The following is a 22,122-nucleotide window of genomic DNA, read 5'->3' as shown; positions in this document are numbered from 1 at the left end:
AGAGGACCCCAATTATGAAGAACGGCTACAAGCGCTAAATTTATTCTCCCTGTAGAAGAGATGCTTGAGAGGAGATATGATAGCGTTATACAAATCTTAGAGAAAACAATATACGGGATATGGGAAATGATTTTTCTACACACACAACTGGATGAACTATTGTCTTTATTCAACCTTACCAACTATGTAACTATGAGTAGGATACCAAAGGGCTTGTTCATAACCGATGAAGTTGAAATAAATAGTCACATTTTTAAGCTTTGTATCATTGTGATGAAAGCTAAGTGGGGCAATGACTTCCCAACAAGATATAACAACTCTACAAGAAGACCTAGGTAAAATAGAGGGGTGGGCAGCTATATGGAAGAGGAGTTTTAATAATAAAAATCGAATGTAATGCACTTGAGAGCCAAAAATATGAAGGCAATTTACTTACTAGGGGGAGAATCTCTGGGTGAATCAAGAATGGAAAAAGATCAAGGGTTCCTAGTAGATCACAGACTATGCAATAGCATGCAATGCCAAGCAAGCAAGGCTAGCAGACTATTAGCATGCATTAAACATGGTATTTACTCAGGAGATAAAACTTTAATTTAACCACATGTTATCATTGAAAAATGTAAAGTAATGCACTTGGGAGGTAAAAACATAATTGCAAGTTACTCATTAGGGGGAGAACTCCTAAGGGCTTCCAGTATGGAGAAGGATCTAGGGGTCCTAGTATAAGACAGACTGAGAAATAGCATGCAGTGTCAAGCTGTGTCTACCAAAGCCAGCAGAATATTAGCATGCATTAAAAAGGGAATTTACTCCAGAGATAAAACTATTCTGCCACTTTATAAAACTTTGGTTCTGCCGCACTAATTGATCAACCAATTTGAATTCTGTGCGAAGAATAGCTGGTTGTTAAGGAGCGAGCTGGCAAGTTAGTCGCCACATCCCACATCGCCACCGATGACTCACAAGCCTATTGGTACCACTTAGTAGGCACTGACATTTGTGCATATAGTTTTATCTTTTCACTTGCATGGAGTTTATGGACTGGTATTTTTGCATTTTGTCATTATAATTTTTATATATTAACATCATGAAGAACGTTAATTTTTTGTCCTTTTAATATGTATTTTCATGATGGTTGTGTATAAATGTGTATAGATCTAACCAGGGTTTTATTTCGTAAGGCTTGTTACACATGCACATATTTTTATGTGCATGTGTATTGGGTTCCTACGGATGTGTGTCACTGAATATTCTTAATTTTTAATGTTGATACAATAATCTCTAAGGTTCGTCATCACACACACATTTAGATACCCATCGATTAGATCTTGCGATTTCTATTCCCTGTTGTTTAGACCAGTGATCATCAGCCCCGAGGACAGGGTTGATGACCACTGGTTTAGACGACCGCAATAATTGGCTTCAGCTGCACCTTATGGTAAGACAGAGATAGGACCTGGGAGCACTGTAATTTAGTCAGGGCACTTTATATGCCTGTGTTCATAGTGTTACAGCTTCAGGTGGGTGTTTGTTACTCTGTCCCCCATAAGTAGGCTGCAATATTTAAGTTTGCTTGCTTGCCTCTATTTGCTCAACTTATATACACATTTTTATATTTCTTTATTTTACATATAATGAGTTCTATTTCACTGATTCGTATCATCATATATTAGCATACATGTGGTTCACTTAATGATATTATAATAATGTAATTTTTATGGATTGACAGCTTTTGCTGTCATATACCTATATATATATATATATATATATATATATATATATATATATATATATATATATATATATATATATATATATATATAATTAATTATTCACTATATTATTTATTTATATATGTATACATTTAAGGTCCACACATATATATTATTTTTATTTTTTACATTTTGATTCTATCATTAGATACATTTTACGACATTATATATGATTTTTAATCATCTTTTTTTGTGCACTTTTTCACCCTGATTATATATGCAGCCACCTAATGTATGATCACATTTAGTATTTTCCACACACATATTATAATGTCATTTGTGTTATCACTTTTTTTTTCACACACTCTATTTACCTATCCATTCACTCCAATCTCGTTTTCATTTTAGATGCACATTTTTCATATATATATATATATATATATATATATATATATATATATACAGTGGTGTGAAAAAGTGTTTGCCCCCTTCCTCATTTTCTGTTCCTTTGCATGTTTGTCACACTTAAGTGTTTCGGAACATCAAACCAATTTAAACAATAGTCAAGGACAACACAAGTAAACACAAAATGCAATTTGTAAATGAAGGTGTTTATTATTAAAGGTGAAAAAAAATCCAAACCATCATGGCCCTGTGTGAAAAAATGATTGCCCCCCTTGTTAAAACATACTATAACTGTGATTGTCCACACCTGAGTTCAATTTCTCTAGCCACACCCAGGCCTGATTATTGCCACACCTGTTCACAATCAAGGCATCACTTAAACAGGAGCTGCTTGACACAGTAAGGTCCACCAGAAGATCCTTAAAAGCTACACATCATGCCGAGACCCAAAGAAATTCAGGAACAATTGAGAAAGAAAGTAATTGAGATCTATCAGTCTGGAAAGGTTATAAAGCCATTTCCAAAGCTTTGGGAATCCAGCGAACCACAGTGAGAGCCATTATCCACAAATGGTGAAGACATGGAACAGTGGTGAACCTTCCCAGGAGTGGCCGGCCGCCCAAAATTACCCCAAGAGCACAGCGACGACTCATCCAAGAGGTCACAAAAGACCCCACAACAACGTCCAAGGAACTGCAGGCCTCACTTGCCTCAGTTAAGGTCAGCGTTCATGCCTCCACCATCAGGAAAAGACTGGGCAAAAATGGCCTGTATGGCAGAGTTCCAAGGAGAAAACCACTGCTGAGCAAAAAGAACATCAAAGCTCGTCTCATTTTCTCCACAACACATCTTGATGATCCCCAAGACTTTTGGGACAACATTCTGTGGACCGATGAGATAAAAGTGGAACTCTTTGGAAGGTGTGTGTCCAAGTATATCTGGCGTAGAAGGAACACTGCATTTCATAAAAAGAACATTATACCAACAGTAAAATATGGTGGTGGTAGTGTGATGGTCTGGGGCTGTTTTGCTGCTTCAGGACCTGGAAGACTTGCCGTGATAAAAGGAACTATGAATTCTGCTGTCTACCAAGAGATCCTGAAGGAGAATGTCCGACCATCTGTTCGTGTACTCAAGCTGAAACGAACTTGGGTTCTGCAGCAGGACAATGATCCTAAACACACCAGCAAGTCCACCACCGAATGGCTGAAGAAAAACAAAATGAAGACTTTGGAGTGGCCTAGCCAAAGTCCTGACCTGAATCCTATTGAGATGTTGTGGTATGACCTTAAAAAGGCCGTTCATGCTCGAAAACCCTCTAATGTAACTGAATTAGGACAATTCTGCAAAGATGAGTGGGCCAAAATTCCTCCAGGACGCTGTAAAAGCCTCATTGCACGTTATCGCAAACGCTTGGTTGCAGTTGTTGCTGCTAAGGGTGGCTCAACCAGTTATTAGGTTTAGGGGGCAATCACTTTTTCACACAGGGCCATGATGGTTTGGATTTTTTTTCACCTTTAATAATAAACATTTACAAATTGCATTTTGTGTTTATTTGTGTTGTCCTTGACTATTGTTTAAATTGGTTTGATGTTCCGAAACACTTAAGTGTGACAAACATGCAAAGGAACAGGAAATGAGGAAGGGGGCAAACACTTTTTCACACCACTGTATATATATATATATATATATATATATATATACTTTTTTTCTTACATACATCACACAGACACGGAACAAATATTGGGTTTTCAGTGACACACGTTGAGGGTTTGAGCTATGTGTTCGACAGAGTCACGCTGGTTCCTTAGTTGAATCAGCTGTTCAGCTAATTTATCAATTAATCAACACAATGTGTGTTCCACTGTGAATTATATTTATTTGCCATATGTTTCCATTTTTGTTAGCTATGAGTAAGCACTCTTGGTAGTGTGAAACGCGTTAGTTTGTTGCTTTGCTGTGACCCACTTTTGTGTGATTCTGTTTCACGAGTAAAAGACATTTGAATTTATCTTGGAGTGCAGCCATCCAGAGGTTTTCAATCATTTGTCACAAGCCTTCAGCCTGTTTCCCTGCTGAATATAGAGAAAAGAATTGCCGGCAATTAAAAATACAGAAACAAAACAGCGCAGGGGTTCCCTCCATATCCATACCAGGCCCTTCAGGTTTGGTATTGATTTTAAAGGGAACCCCACACCAAATGTAACCAAAAATGGTGTGGGGTCCTGCCAAAATTCATACCAGATCCTTATCCAAGCATGCAGCCTAACAGGCCAGGAAAAGCAAGTGCCCCCCTCCTGAACCATAACAGGCCACATGCTCTCAATATGAGGGGTGCTTTGGAGTAGGGAGTTTCCCCCAAAAGCACCTTGTCCCCATGTTGATGTCTCCCATTCCTAGCCTGCCAGGCTGCATGCCTGGATTATGGTTCAGTATTGATTTTGAGGGGGGGGGGGAACTCCACGCCATCTATTTTTACTAAATTTTTTTACATTTTGGTGTGGTGTTTCCCTTAAAATCCATACCAGACCCGAAGTGTGAATATAGTGATAGTGAAGCATCCGTGTGCAGTGCAGTGCGGCTTTGCAGTTTTACTGCAGTATATTAAAGTGTGTCAGTGTAGTGCGTCCATACAGTTTTACTGCAGTATATTGAAGTGTGTCAGTGCAGTGCTTCTGTGCAGTTTTACTGCAGTGTATTTAAGTGTGTCAGTGTAGTGGGCCCATGCAGTTTTACTGCAGTATATAGAAAAGTGTTATTGTAGTGCATCCGTGCCATTTTACTGCAGTATATTGAAATGCGTCAGTGTAGTGCATCAGTGCAGTTTTACTGCAGTATTTTGTAGTGTGTCAGTGCAGTTTACTGCAGAATATTGAAGTGTGTCAGTGTAGTTTCCCGCAGTATATTAAAGTACGTCTGTGAAGTTTTACTGCAGTTTATTGTAGTGCATAAGTGCAGTTTTGCTGCAGTATACTATAGTGCATAAGTGCAGTTTTGCTGCAGTATACTATAGTGCATAAGTGCAGTTTTACAGTCATTGTACTGACTCCTGATGATGTCAGGGGTGCTGATGAAACGCGCTGGGTGGGATTGAGCGTTATGCGTCACTTCCACCACAGTGGAGCACATGTCGGCGCCCCTGAATTTATCTTGAGCTTGTCTCATCTTCACTTGTTGTAAGTGTAATTTTTATAGCGCTATTTTAATAAACGAAATATCACTATGGCAGGCATCATTCTCTTTTCACCATTATATCAGTGTTTGGAGATCTAATATGTGTTCAAAACACTGGTGGTTTCTTGCTGGACAGCTGAGAGGACTATCTCCAATTTTCTGCTGTATATGACTGCCTGTAATGGGGGTATATAGATCTGGTGAGTGGGCTGTGTGTTTGGTGCTGGTGGAAGAAGACACTTAGTCACTTTAATGTTAAGAAGATATAACCTCACATACTTGCAGCTACTAGAGATATTTCAAGGCAACTTATGGACATTGCACTTAATGCACTTTATTTGTTAATGTTGGATTATTTTACCTTTGCTATTTAGTCACTTTATTTTAAGAATTTATTCATTACTTGTATCCACTGGAGACATCTGCTGGTAACATATGGACATTTTACTTTAAATGCGTTTTAATGTGAGCACTTGAAATCAAATTTTGTACATACAGTTATTGACGTTAATTTAATTTTGGGAGGGAGCGCGGGTAAACATACTATTATTTATCACTTAAAAGTGAATCAGCCTCACAACGGGTAGCTCTGGAATTCACACAAATACATACAATATATATGATTTAGTGGATATCAAACATACTGCACAGGTAAGGGATTTTTCCCAATATTGTCATTATGTCAGTGGAGTGTGTCAGTGTAGTGCAATCTTTTACAGCGCATTACATAACATTTAGTGCTGTATAGTCCCCTTTTTTTTGGTTGCTGCATGTTATTTTTTTTTGTCCCATGCCTGCCCCCTTTTTTGAAATTGGGCGCTGCAGTTTTTCTGACTGCACCAAACACCACTTTACGTTGATTAAAGTGCATCCAATTACACATTTCCCCGTCTCTACTACATTTTTTCAATAAGCCCCCAATCATGTCTAGGAGGTCATAAAGGAGAGGCATTCCCCTGCCACTGTGAGGGGGATAGCAGCAAATGTGTCCACAGGCAAAGGTGGAAGTGGTCTGTTCTCAGGCAGGGAGCCATTTTCTCTGTTTAGTGATGCTGCCCATACTATTGATACAGGGGAGGTGGTGGGCTGGCTTACTGAACCATCCTCATCCTCCTCATCCTCTATCACTCAAGCAGAGACTAGTATGAAATCCACCACAGCTGCCAGAGTGGCTTATTTTGCCTCTTTGTCATTAGCTACCCCTGCCACAGCCCCAGATTCATGCATGGAGGAGTCCTTGTTATTTGAACCCAGCATCAGCCACATGCTCCTTGAGGATGCACAAGCATTGCTTGATTCTGATGTTGACTCTGAGTTTGAGGAAGGTAGGAACATGAGCTTACAGAGATGGGAGGAGAGGGTGCAGGATAGAGCAGAGGAGGAAAGGGAGGGTGAGGCACAACCCCAATGAGGCAGGATGTCCTTCAGAGGCAGCCATCATGCAAGAGTGGAGAGCAGCTCCCCTATTCCATCAGATTGTGGAGCTGTTATTTCTTCCCACAGCTCAGCTGTGTGGGATTTTTTAGCACATGTGCAACTGATCGAACTGTTGCAATTTGCAAACATTGCTTACAGCATATCAAGTGTGGCAAAAACACCAGGTACTTGGGTACCACATGCTTGACAACCTTTAACCTCCCACTACTCAGCCCTGAAAACACCTGAAAGCCACACAAAAGGGATACAAGTCTTTTCCTCCTCACCTCTCAGGTCTACCCCCAATAAATCTCATGAACTCTCAGCAGCCTCCACTGACAGGGATGATGGTATAGCAAAGGGTGTCACAGGTCCTTGCAGCACATCTTCCGGGCAGCACACCACCAGCTGTAGAGTACAGCAGGCAAATTTCTCTACCCCAGCTGCTGCAGTGAACAAAATACAGTCCCTGCCACCCACAGGTTCTAAATTTCAGCTTTTCCATGCTGCAGTGTTTACAACTCTTTTCCATTTGGTGGATTCTGCCCCCTTCCGTGAATTTACAGCATGTGCTGTACCACATTGGAAGGTTTCCAGTCTCTATTTCTACTTTTTGACACTTTTTTGGTGAATGGGTAGGGGTACCCAATACCCATTCACATGGGGGGGTCGGGATCTACTTGTTCACATGAGGGGGGTCAGGATCCACTTGTTAATGGGGGCATTCAGATTCCGATAAGCCCCCCCCACCTGCAGACCCCGACAACCACAGCCCAGGGTTGTCAGGAAGAGGTCCTTGTACCCATCAATATGGGGACAAGTTGCTTTTGGGGGCACCCCAAAGCACCCTCCCCATGTTGGGAGAAAGGGTCTGGTATGGATTTGGGGGGGGACCTCACACAGTTTTTTTTATTAGTTCTGTCATAGGGTTCCCCTCAACCTCTTCAATACAGGGCACTTTCACCCCCTTCCTGCCCAGACCAATTTTTAGCACTCAGTGCTCTCACACTTTGAATGACAATTATTAATGCAACACTATACCCAAACAAAATTTTTATAATTGTTTTAGCACAAATAGAGTTTTCTTTTGGGGGTATTTAACCACCACAGAGATTTTTTTTGACCCATTTCACACTAGGCGCTTTTCAGGCGTTTTATCGCTAAAAATAGTGCCTGTAAAGCAACTCGCATTCCTGCCCAGCGTGAAAGCCTGAGTGCTTTTACACTGGGATGGTGCGCTTGTAGGATGGAAAAAAAATCCTGCGAGCAGCATCTTTGGGGTAGTTTGGGAGCGGTGTATACACCGCTCCCATAATGCCCTGCCCAATGAAATGAATGGGGAAGCTGTCGAAGCAAATCGCTTTGGCAGCGTCATAACACGGGCAATTTTAACCCTTTGTTTGACCACTAGTTGGGATTAAAAAGGCCACGCTAGCAACTGAAAAACGCTGATAAAATGGCAGTAAAGCTTTGTTAAAACTAGCAGCACTTTACTGCTAACGCACCCCCGTCCCAGTGTGAAAGCAGCCTATAAGTAAAAAAAACGAACATAGTGAAAAAAAACACACTTTTTTTAGTTTCTATTATAAAATTTTGCAAATAAGTAATTTTTGTTCATACATTTGGGCCAAAATGTATACTGCTACATATCTTTGGTAAAAATAACCCAACATTCGTGGGGGGGGCGTAAACAAACCGTAAAATTAAACTGTTAGTAATGAAGGCTGTAAATAGCCATTTAACAGGTGATTATGTATCATTACTGCTAGGTAAAACTGTACCCATCAATTGCAGCCTCACTGTGATCATTATGAGGGGTTAATTTTGTTTATTGAAAAATCTTAGCCCTTGTACACACGGTCGGACATTCCGACAACAAAATCCGTCGGATTTCGCCCAACGGATTTTGTCCAAAACCGGTGTTGCATACACACGGTCGGACAAAGTTTTCGAAAAATCCGATCGTTCTGAACTTGATGCCGTTTTTTCGTTACTACGGGACTACGTTCAGGCTAGTAGCCAATAGCTTTGGTCTAGGAATTTGATCTGAGCATGCGTGGCACTTTGTCCGATTGGAATTCTCTACAAACGATCGGATCATGTTTTGGGAAAATTTTATAGCCCAGCTCTAAAACTTTGTCGGACGGATATTCCGACGGAAATAGTCCGATGTAGCCCACACATGGTCGGATTATCCGACAACACGGTCCGATCGGACATTTTCTGTCTGAATGTCCGACCATGTGTACAAGGGCTTACAAACAACAACTAATATACAATAAAACCATAATAAATAAATAAAACATATTTACAAAATAATTGAATATTACTTTACAAAACAGAACAAGAACAAAATAAATGGTGCAAACCAAATTCCGCACAACATAATCCCTACAAGAGAGCCAGACTAAGGAACACCATCCCCATGCATGTAGCCTTTTATCAAAAATATATTTGATCTGAAAATCTAGGGGAGTGAAGCAAGGACAGAAAGAAAGCCGCACACTGCAAGATTAACAGGCAGCAGCTACAGATTCCTGATATTCCTCCATGCCCTTATCCAGGCCTCCTGCTGCCACCTGTCTTTCTCAAGATTCTGAATCTTCCCAACCACCCAGAATGTCCTGCATCACCACTTTGACAGGGAGGATTTTACTGTGTAAGGATACCTGACAGCGTGCACTCCATGTGAAATAATGGACTACTAGACTAAGTAAAAAAAAATTGTCTCCAAATTATAATCCCGACGAGTCTGAAATGCCTCATACACCCACTCTGCATAACTCATATGGGGGAGAAAGGTTATACTCAGAGGCCTCCCCATCCTCTTGTAGACCTCTATATTAAAAGGGCATTGAAGTAGAAAGTGATCCATGGACTCCACCACTCCACCACACTCCACTCTCGGGCAGCCCCGATCACTCTTGGAAAGAAATTTCAAGTTGCCCTTCACATATAGTTTTCCATGAAAGACAAGCCAAGCCTGATCCCTAAATTTCATTGGGATTCTCTACAAATTAATCAATTGCAAATCCAGAGCTCATGATCCGCTTCTCAAGAAGTTTCCTTGGAAGAGATCTGACTTCACCTGCTTTTACTTGCCCCTGCCGAAGCATTTTCAAACACGGGGCAACATAAGTCGGGAGCTTATTGTGCTTGACCCTCAGGCTTTTCACTGGCCCACCATTTTTCCAATCTCACAGGAAGGGCCTAAACCAGGACTGGAAAATACCAACCTACCCAGGCGGTCTCTCTGCCAAACTGTTACCAAGATTGTACTTCACAAACATCAGAGAGAAAAAGACTACAGGGTTGATCATCCCTAGACCACCCTCCCACCTAGGAAGGTAAATCACATTCCTTTTGACAAGGTTTATTCTGTTCCCCGATAACAGCTGGAAGAAACGACTATAGACCCTGGTATAGAGAGAAACAAAATGCATAAAAACTGACATACAGAAAAATCTGGTAAGTCTTGATCAGATCAACCTGTTTCCCTCAAGGAAAGCCACCAACCTTTCCAGCTTGCCACCTTGGCATCAGCATTCTTCAGCCTGTTCATCCAATTTGCATGACCATAGTCACCTGGGTCGAATTCAATGCCTACAACTTTAATTTTTTTGTTGGGGCTCCAGGAAAGTCATACGGGAGAACAAAGCTCTCACCTTCCGCGCCCATCCAGAAAGCTTCACACTTGGCTTGGTTGACCTTTGAACCTGATGCCTCTGCATACTACCTTATCACTGAGACCACCTCCTGTGCCCCCCCAGTCCCAGAGACAAAAACAGAGACATCATCAGCATAGGCCACAACCTTCAAGGGAGGCTTACCAGTGATGCCCAAAGGTATTCCATATAATGATCCACTCTCTAGCCTTCTAATTAAGGGGTCGATTGCAAACACATATAACAGAGGATGCAATGGACACCCCTGACACACACCCGAGCCGACCACAAAGGGCTGCCCGACCCAACCATTAACCTGAACAAAACTTTCAGCCCCTTTGTACAAAATCTTGAACCAATCAATGAAACCCTCCTCCAGGCCATATTTGCCAAGAAGGAGCCATAAGTACTTATTATTAACCCGAACTAAGGCTTTAGCCTGATCCATTATCAGCAAAAATGTACCCCAACCTGCAGCCCTACAACGCTCCAAGGCCTCCCGGAAAGCTAACACTGCTGAGAAAGTGCTTATACCTTGGACCGAGCAGTGCTGTTGGCGGGATAACAAACGCCTGTCACTGGTGATAATTGTCAGAAGATATCTTTGCCAGTATCTTTCTATCGACATTAAGAAAGCTAATGGGGCACCAATTCCCAATCATCGAAGGATCTTTACCTTTTGACAGAAGGATCACTGCAGATTGCCTCATGGAGGAAGGGAGAGAACCCTCATCCAAACAGCCATAAAAAATCTCCGCAAGGTAGGAGGTAGCCAGGATTGTCTTAAAACATTTATAAAATTCAGCTGTCAAACCATCTGGCCCTGGCGTTTTCTTGATGGCTAGTTTATCAATAGCCTCGATTACCTCATCTGCAGTGATTTCATCTGTCAAATTCATTACTTTCCAGACCTGGTGTCCAAAAAACCCAACATCCTTGTCCAATCAAGGTTCAAGGTGAATGATATTTCCCATAATCCCTCTCCTGAACCAAGGAGGCATGGTGGTCATATTAATGTCTCCTAAGGAGGAGCTTCACCTCAGAGATTGCCCCAAAATCTCCCCCGTTTGAAACAAGGCGGTCAAGTTTCCTCCGCAAACGCTGATGGGTGATATACTTATCTTGCTGCTTCCTTCTTCATACAGCTTTGAAAAGCCCAACAGTCTGTTGTTTTACAAGCTCCCACCATTCTAACTTGCTGTTGCAAAAGTCAAGGATCGTTACCTGTGCTTGAAAAAATCCTTTGTCGATTGTCTTACACTCTTGTCTTCCAGGAGGGCCGAATTCAATCTCCAGATACCCCTTACCCCTCCCCCTAGGTGGTCCTCCTGAATTTCTGAGGCATTCAGAGTCACAGATAGAATACAGTGATCGGAAAACTCCACTGCCCGACACACAGGTGCCGAAAAGCAGAGTCTCCCTTTAAAAAAGCCTATCTATCCTACTCTGACTACTACCTCGCTGAAAAGTGAACCCCATGCTGTCTGGGCAGCGCTTAACCACCTTCAGACCGGACCATTTTGCTGGTAAATGACCAGAGGTCTTTTTACAATTTGGCACTGCGCTGCTTTAACTGGTAATTGCGCGGTCATGCAATGTTGTACCCAAACAAAATTTGCGTCCTTTTCTTCCCACAAATAGAGCTTTCTTTTGATGGTATTTGATTGCCTCTGCGATTTTTATTTTTTGCGATATAAACGTAAAAAGACCGCAAATTTTGAAAAAAAATGATATTTTCTACTTTTTGTTATTAGAAAAATCCAATAAACTCAATTTTAGTCATACATTTAGGCCAAAATGTATTCAGCCACATGTCTTTGGTAAAAAAAAAGTCAATAATTGTATATTTATTGGTTTGCGCAAAAGTTGTCACATCTACAAACTAAGGTACGTTTTCTGGAATTTACGCAGCTTTTAGTTTACGACTGCCTATCTCAATTCTTGAGGTGCTAAAATGGCAGGGCAGTACAAAACCCCCCCAAATGACCCCATTTTGGAAAGTAGACACCCTAAGGAAATTGATAAGTGGCATGTTGAGCCCATTGAATATTTTATTTTTTTGCCTCAAGCGATTGAATAATAACAAAAAAAAATTCTTTTTTTTTTTTTTACACAAAGTTGTCACTAAATGATATATTGCTCACACATGCTATGGGCATATGTGAAATGACACCCCAAAATAAATTCTGCTGCTTCTCCTGAGTACGGGGATACCACATATGTGGGACTTTTTGGGAGCCTAGCCGCGTACGGGGCCCCGAAAACCAAGCACCGCCTTCAGGCTTTCTAAGGGCGTAAATTTTTGAGTTCACTTCTCACTACCTATTACAGTTTTGAAGGCCATAAAATGCCAAGATGGCACAAAACCCCCACAAATGACCCCATTTTAGAAAGTAGACACCCCAAGCTATTTGCTGAGAGGCATTTTGAGTCCATGGAATATTTTATATTTTGCCACAAGTTGCGGGAAAATTACAAACTTTAATTTTTTTTTATTTTTTTTTCACAAAGTTGTCACTAAATGATATATTGCTCACACATGCTATGGGCATATGTGAAATGACACCCCAAAATAAATTTTGCTGCTTCTCCTGAGTACGGGGATACCACATATGTGGGACTTTTTGGGAGCCTAGCCGCGTACGGGGCCCCGAAAACCAAGCACCGCCTTCAGGCTTTCTAAGGGCGTAAATTTTTGAGTTCACTTCTCACTACCTATTACAGTTTTGAAGGCCATAAAATGCCAAGATGGCACAAAACCCCCACAAATGACCCCATTTTAGAAAGTAGACACCCCAAGCTATTTGCTGAGAGGCATTTTGAGTCCATGGAATATTTTATATTTTGCCACAAGTTGCGGGAAAATTACAAACTTTAATTTTTTTTTATTTTTTTTTCACAAAGTTGTCACTAAATGATATATTGCTCACACATGCTATGGGCATATGTGAAATGACACCCCAAAATAAATTCTGCTGCTTCTCCTGAGTACGGGGATACCACATATGTGGGACTTTTTGGGAGCCTAGCCGCGTACGGGGCCCCGAAAACCAAGAACCGCCTTCAGGTTTTCTAAGGGCGTAAATATTTGACTTCACTCCTCACTACCTATTACAGTTTTGAAGGCCATAAAATGCCAAGATGGCACAAAACCCCCACAAATGACCCCATTTTAGAAAGTTGACACCCCAAGCTATTTGCTGAGAGGCATGTTGAGTCCATGGAATATTTTATATTTTGCCACAAGTTGCGGGAAAATTACAAACTTTTTTTTTTTTCACAAAGTTGTCACTAAATGATATATTGCTCACGCATGCCATGGGCATATGTGAAATGACACCCCAAAATAAATTCTGCTGCTTCTCCTGAGTACGGGGATACCACATATGTGGGACTTTTTGGGAGCCTAGCCGCGTACGGGGCCCCGAAAACCAAGCACCGCCTTCAGGCTTTCTAAGGGCGTTACAGTTTTGAAGGCCATAAAATGCCAAGATGGCACAACCCCCCCCCAAATGACCCCATTTTGGAAAGTAGACACCCCTAAAATTAGGGGTACACTAGTGAGACTAGGTAATAAATGGCGGGTGCCCTGAAACTATAAAAAAAATAACTAACCAACCAGCGTCACCTGTAACAGTTATATGGTGATCACTGGTGAAAGGGTTAACTAGGGGGCAATCAGGGGGCTTTATGCAGTAGTATATGGGGGTCCCTGGCGCTATAAAAATCTGCGGCGAACCTAAATACCTACCTGCCTAACTAGCGTCACCTGTGACACTAATACAGTGATCAGAAAAACGAACGCTTATTAGGCTGGGTTCACACTGGAGCGATGCGGGAACGCCACGAATCCGCGGCGGGTTCCCCCATCACATGCCTCCCGGCGGCAGTTCACACTGCCCTATGCGAACTGCTGGGAGTGTCAGTGAAATGTTAATGACACCCCCAGATCAGTTCGCATATCGCAGTGCGATCTGCAAACTCGGATCGCATGGTGTGAACACCCATGCGATCCGATTCTGCTGCGGACCAAAAAAAGGGTCCCGTGCGAGTTTGCGGCGGGTGCGGCGGGTGCGACACGAATTCAGCCATACTATCTGTATGGCTGAACTCGAATCGCACAGAGATCGGATGTGATTTGCACTGCAGTGCGGTGCGAATCACATCCGTTCTCATAAACCGCTGCAATGTGAACCCAGCCTTAGTGACACTGGCGACGGGGGGTGATCACGGGGTTAAACCTTTATTGGGGGGGTTAGGGGGGTACCTTAGAACTAAAGGGGGCTAACCCTAACTGCCCTAACAGTTATTACAGTCACAAATGACACCCGCCGGGTGATCAGGGGGTTAAACCTTTATTAAGTAATAAATGGCGGGTGCCCTGAAACTATAAAAAAATAACTAACCAACCAGCGTCACCTGTAACAGTTATATGGTGATCACTGGTGAAAGGGTTAACTAGGGGGCAATCAGGGGGCTTTATGCGGTAGTATATGGGGGTCCCTGGCGCTATAAAAAGCTGCGGCGAACCTAAATACCTACTTGCCTAACTAGCATCACCTGTGACACTAATACAGCGATCAGAAAAACTATCGCTTATTAGGCTGGGTTCACACTGGAGCGATGCGGGAACGCAGTGAATCCGCGGCGGGTTCCCGCATCGCATGCCTCCCGGCGGCAGTTCACACTGCCCTATGCGAACTGCTGGGAGTGTCAGTGAAATGTTAATGACACCCCCAGATCAGTTCGCATATCGCAGTGCGATCTGCAAACTCGGATCGCATGGTGTGAACACCCATGCGATCCGATTCTGCTGCGGGCCATAAAAAGGGTCCCGTGCGAATTGGCGGCGGGTGCGGCGGGTGCGACACGAATTCAGCCATACTATCTGTATGGCTGAACTCGAATCGCACAGAGATCGGATGTGATTTGCACTGCAGTGCGGTGCGAATCACATTCGTTCTCATAAACCGCTGCAATGTGAACCCAGCCTTAGTGACACTGGCGACGGGGGGTGATCACGGGGTTAAACCTTTATTGGGGGGGTTAGGGGGGCACATTAGAACTAAAGGGGGCTAACCCTAACTGCCCTAACAGTTATTACAGTCACAAATGACACCAATGCAAAAAAAAAAAAAAAAAAGCAATTGGTGTCACTGTGACTGGGGGGGGCAGGGGTAATTGGGGGGTGATCGGGGGGTAAAGGGGGGGTGTGAGTGTGTCTGGCATGTTCTACTGTATGTGTGGTGTGTTGGTGCAACTCACCGAACCTCTCTCCTCGGTGCCGGAAAGAAAAATACCGACACGGAGGAGAGAATACATCACTTCCTCTCCTGTGTTTACATTACATTAGGGCCCCCGACAGGCGGGCAGGCAAGGACGTACATGTAAGCCCTTATGCCTGCCCGTGCCATTCTGTCGACGTACATCGTCGTGCGGCGGTCGGCAAGTGGTTAATGTGTGCATCTACCAGAAGTAAAAGTATGGCAACAACCGCCATTTTATTCTCTGGGGTTCTAGGAAAAATATATATATAATGTTTGGGGGTTTTAAGTAATTTTCTAGAAAAAAAACTGTTTTAAACATGTGAACACCAACATCTCAAAACGAGTGGTTAAAGCAATTGTATATGAGAGCTGCAAGGGGAAGCAGAATGTGACACAGCCAATAGAAAGTGTAGAGTGGTGAGAGAGAAAACGGGCAAATAGTTGAGGCACTGGAGGAAGAAGAATAGAATTCTAAGAAGCAAGGGGAAAATAGTGTGAATAAGGCAGAAAGGCTTATCTGTTATCACTTCTGCCTGACAGAACTAGGGGCATAGGATCAACTCCCAACCATGAAAATACCAGCATGGAGTTTACTTGTTCTCATCATACATGCATGGATTTCCTAGGCTCTCTCATTTCCTCCCACACTCACAATGTATATTTGTCGGTAAATTGGCCCTATTGTGAATGTGAGTTAGGAACCTTAGATTGTAAGCTCCTCAAGGGCAGAGACTGATATAAATGTATAATACTAGCCCTGTACAATTTGTTTAGATCCAAATGAGTTTTTTTAAACAAATTTAGACAAATGTGTTAATAAGAAAATTCAGAAATATGAAAATTAGAAAATTTGGAAACATGAAAATGAGAAAATTTGGAAATATGAAAATTTGAGAATGTGGAAATATGAAAATTAAAAAATAGAAAAAAATGAAAATGAGAAAATTCAGAAATATGAAAATTAGAAAAATTGGAAATATGAAAACTAAAAAATGAAACAATGAGAAAATATGAAAATGAGAAAATTTGGAAATATGAAAATTATAAAATATGAAAATTAAGAATAAATAAAAAGAAAATGAGAAAATATGAAAATTATAAAATTTGGAAATATGAAAACTAGAAAATTTAAAAATTAGAAGATATGAAAAATAGAAAATTTACAAATTCAGAAATATGAAAATTTGAAAATATGAAACTTAGAAATGTGAAAGTTCGAAAATTTTAAAAATAGAAAATTGTAAAATAGAAAAATGAGAAAATCTGAAAATTCTGAAATAGAAAAATTAGAAAACTTGAAAATTCGGGAAATCTAAAAATTTGGAAATATGAAAATTAGAAAAACCTGAAATATGAAAGCTAGAAAATTAGAAAAATATAAAATATGAAAATTAGAAAATTAAAACATTCATAAATATGAAAATTAGAAAATTAGAAAAATTGGAAATATGAAAACTATAAAATAAAAAAATTCGGAAATATGATATAATTAGAAAAGATGAAAATGAGAAAATTTAAAAAAATAGAAAATTCAGAAATGGGAAAATTAGAAAACTTGAATATTTGTAAATATGAAAATTACACAATTTGGAATTATGACAATTAGAAAATTAAAAAAATAGAAAAAACTAAAATGATAAAATTTGTAAATATGAAAATTATAAAATTCAGAAATATGAAAATTTGAAAATTTGGAAATATGAAAACTAGAAAATAAAAAAATGAGAAACTATGAAAAATATAAAATTTACAAATTCAGAAATATGAAAATGAGAAAATATGAAACAAAATTAGAAAACGTGAAAGTTAGAAAATTAAAAAAATAGAAAATTTGAAAATATAAAAATTTGAAAATGAGAAAATTAGAAAATATAAAAATTTGAAATTAGAAAATTCAGAAATATAAAAATGAGAAAACTTGAAAATTCGGGAAATATAAGAATTTGGAAATATGAAAGCTAGAAAATTTGAGAATTAAAAAATTCGAAAATATGAAAATTATAAAATTTGGAAATATGAAAATGAGAAAAATCAGAAATATGAAAACTATAAATTAAAAAAATCAGAAATATGAAAATTAGAAAATATGAAAATTAGAAAATATGAAAATTTGAAAATTCTGAAATATGAAAATGAGAAAACTTGGATATTCGGAAATATGAAATTATAAAATTTGGAATTATGACAATTAGAAAATTATAAAATATAAAAATTAGAAAATTATAAAATTTAAAAATGATGAAAATTCAAAAATATGAAAATTAGAGAATTAATAAAATATGAAAATTAGAAAATATAAAAATGAGAAAATTCGGAAATATGAAAATGAGAAAATGTGATAATTAGAAAATTAAAAAAAGGAAAGTTAGAAAATATGAAAATTACAAATTCAGAAATATGAAAATTAGTAAATTCAGAAATATGAAAATTAGAAAATTTGTTCATATTTTCTAATTTTCATTAGAAAAAAATAGAAAATCAGAAAATCCGAATTTTCTAATTCGATGACAGATGGCACTAATATGTGGCACTGATGACAGATGGCACTAATATGTGGCACTGATGACACGTGGCACTTATACGTGGCACTGATGACACGTGGCACTAATACGTGGCACTGAAGACACGTGGCACTAATACGTGGCACTGATGACAGATGGCACAGATGACGCATGACACTGATGACAGATGGCACTGATAAGTGGCATTGATGACACGTGACACTGACAACAGATGGCACGTGACACTGACAGGTGGCACTGATGACAAATGGCACTGATACGTGGCACTGATGACAGATGGCACTAATACGTGGCAATGATGACAGATGGCACTATGTGGCACTGATGACACGTGGCACTGATGACAGATGGCACTTATTCGTGGCACTGATGACAGATGGCACTGGGGACAAATGGCACTGACAACAGGTGGCACTGGGGGCAGGTGGCACTGGGGTGGATGGCACTGGGGGCAGGTAGCACTGGGGTGGATGGCACTGGGGAGGATGGCACTGGGGTGGATGCCACTGGGGTGGATGGCACTGCTGGGGGAGGATGGCACTGCTGGGGGAGGATGGCACTGCTGGGGGAGGATGGCACTTTTTTTTATCAAATCAAAGCTGATTTGCCGCTGCAGCCGTTCATCTCTCCCCCTCACACTCTGTCTGTGTGAGGAGGGAGAGCGGCACTGAGAGATGATCTCATATGTTTACATATGAGATCATCTCCCATTGGGCACGCCGATTGCGCTGTAAACGGCCGCTGTGATTGTCCGTTTACAGCGATCTGTGTTTGCCTGTCCCTGGGGGACACGGTGAACACAGAACTTCCACGATGCGCACCCGCGGCGGCGCGCATTGCAGAAGTAAACATTAGGACGTCCAGGGACGGCCTCCCGGATGAAATCGCCTGCTCTACGGCCGTCATTCGGCTATAGGGAGGGCGCGAGGCGGTTAAACCACTGATTTTAATTCTGCACTTAGTCTGGTGTCCCTCTGTTCCTGTTTCCACTGTACAAAGTCCCCAGCTTCTCTTTGTAATACATCCCTCTAGAGCCACTATCTATATTTTTAATGATATTTTTTAGGCTTTCTTTCCTTTACTTTCACCTGCTGATACTAGCACGTAACTATCTCCTGCAGATGTATAAAGTTACAGGGATGAGACAAACCATTTAAAGTGGTATGCTTTGTACACACGGTCGGACATTCCGACCACAAAATCTGTCAGATTTTTTCTGACGGATTTTGTCCAAAACTTGTGTTCCATACACACGGTCGGACAAAGTTGTCGAAATTTCCAATTGTCAAGAATGTGGTGAAGTAAACTGCGTACGACAGGACTATAAAAGGGAAGTTCAGCACCACGTCTCGCACCCTTTGGGCTCCTTCTGCTGATCTCGTGTTTATCGCGTGTTAGTAGAAGTTTGGTAAGAGATGATTCGCGCTTTTCAGACTTGTGCTTCAGTTCGGTACTGCTCTTCAGTTTGTGCTTGTCGGTGCGTATCTGCTTATCAGTGTGTGTAGTCAGTTCGCATTTGTTTGTCGTTGCGGCCTATATTTTATATAGTACGCTTTGATTTTCAGTGCTTATTGTCCGCTCGTTTCTGATTTTCGGGTCGTTCTTTCAGGCCTTGCTGTTTATCGGTGCTTTCTGTTAGTCCGCTCTGACCAGCCGACCATTTTGAAGCCATGTTGCGTGTACGTACTCGTCATAGAGTTCATGCTGTGCAGGGGCTTGGTGTTGGGCTTTTAGCTTTGACACAAGCCCAGTCCATGAACAGGGTGAGGAGGAGTTCATGGAGCAAGAATTGGTTGCTGCAGCATGACCAGTTCTCGCACATGCCTTTGAGATCCAGGAGAATAATCCTGATGATTTCAGGAATTATCTCAGGATGACGGATGGCTTGCCCTAACCTCCCCAGCATGCTCTGCTGGGCCCATATACACCTATAGCCTAGTCACTTAGCTATGTACTTTGTCAGTTCCATAGTATTGCTTTCCCCTAAACACCCCCTAAAATGTGTACAAATGTTATCTGTGTCCTTAAATTCATGCAGAGTGCCAGAGGCTTTTTTTTGGTGGGCCAAACTCATTAGGAACCCCCCCCCCAACTGATAGGTCAGCTGATAGCAATCCTCTATCTGCTGACTTTGCCAAACGCAATACACACTCTACCTACCTCTTTTGTGGTCAGATTTATGGATGAATTCACCAAAGCATGTAGTGCAAGGGCCTGCCTCAAAACATTCAAATGCTACAGTTTAAAGTTTTTTTTTATCCTATTATTATCTTGATAGGTAATAGCAGAATGTAAAAATGAGCTTCCATTCGTTCCTTTTTTTTTGTATTATGACACTTCTTACCTGTCCGGTGGGCTGCCAATAGTGTAAGTAAGGAGGGGCTGGCCAAAGTATCACACATTATTTATGCATTCAGCTCTCAATCAAGTGGAGAGGGTTACCTGTCCAAACCCCCCCCCCCCCCCCCCATTTTTTGCAATGGGCCATCAGATGGGGTGAGGAATCTGATAAGCGGACCTTATACTTTTGGCTTTAAATAAACATTTCCAAAAATGTTATACTGATCTTGGCCAAAAATGTTTGTGTCTAATCTGCTTGCAATGTTGATGTGCAAAATGACAATTTTTTTTCTTGTTTGACTCCAGTTTCCTTCAATGCCACAGGAATGGCAGACTGTGGCCTTCCACTTTGCCACCCATTGGGACTTTCCCAATTGTGGAGGTGCAATTGATGGGAAACACGTCCGCATCGTCCCACCCACCGAACTCGGGGTCCTACTATTAGTATCATGATGTTGGCGGTGGTGTCAGTGACATACGACTTCCTGTATGTGGAAGTGGGAAAAAATGGCCGGATGTCGGATGGTGGAGTGATCGCACAGATGGAGTTCTACTGGCGTCTCCAGAGTGGCAGTCTGAGCTTGCCACCTCCAGAAGAGAATGTGGAAGGGCTCCCCTTTGTCTTTATCGCGGATGAAGCGTTTGCGCTGGGGGACCATCTTATGCGGCCATTCCTGATGAGGACCCTCACCCCAGACCAGAGGGTTTTTAATTACCAGCTGGCCAGAGCCAGAAGAGTAGTGGAGAACACTTTTGGGATAATGGCCAGCCAGTTCCGCCTATTTTTGACATGGCGGAACATAAACTCAATCATATTGTGCTTTCCTGCTGTATTCTGCACAATTTTTTTTAAAAAGTACTCTCCGAACTATGTGGCCTCAGTTGGGCCTGACGCAGACTTACTAGAACATGCCAACCTGATGGCCCTTGAAGCTGGCTTGCCCCCCCAAAGTGCCTGTGAGGTCAGAAACAGATACATGGAGTACTTTGCAGGTAGGGGGGCCATTGATATGCCATACAAGGTCTGAGAGGCCTTTTTTTTAATACATTTCACTTTCAAACTGCAATAATATTTGTTTTCATTTACTGCTTGGGTTTGTTTTAGGTGTCTTCTAGATTTCTTTTTTTGGGGGCCTTTTACTTCAACAGTGCAAACCCAATTTCTGTGTGAGATGAGGTGACCGTCTCTTCTTCAGATAATCTTATTATTATGTTGTGGGTCTGCTACACACACACCTTGTTATTGTTGTTAATGTATGTAGTGCATTACTGACAAAATCTTGCTAATTTTCAGCACCATGGCAGAAATGTGTGGAGTCATGAATATGGCGTGATTGGGGCAAATTAAAAAGCACTGTGGGTGTTATTTACTAAAGGCAAATCCACTATGCACTACAAGTACACTGCAAAAGTGCACCTGAAACTGCACTTGGAGTGCAAAGTGGATTTGCCTTTAGTAAATAACACCCATTGCCACAGAAAACAACAACTTTACTACAAATACTGCTTTTGCGCATTGAAAAAGGAAGCCACACATTGTTGATAATTAAACTTTTTACTCAAAGCAAATTCACATGTGCGTTTATAAAAAGGTTTTACAACAAACCAACATATTTGGTGT

The sequence above is a fragment of the Lithobates pipiens genome, unplaced genomic scaffold (assembly GCF_037356315.1).
Source record: "Lithobates pipiens isolate NorthernLeopardFrog02 unplaced genomic scaffold, aLitPip1_a1.2 Scaffold_28, whole genome shotgun sequence".
NCBI classification, from domain to species: domain Eukaryota; kingdom Metazoa; phylum Chordata; class Amphibia; order Anura; family Ranidae; genus Lithobates; species Lithobates pipiens.
Note: the sequence above shows the minus strand (reverse complement) of the source record.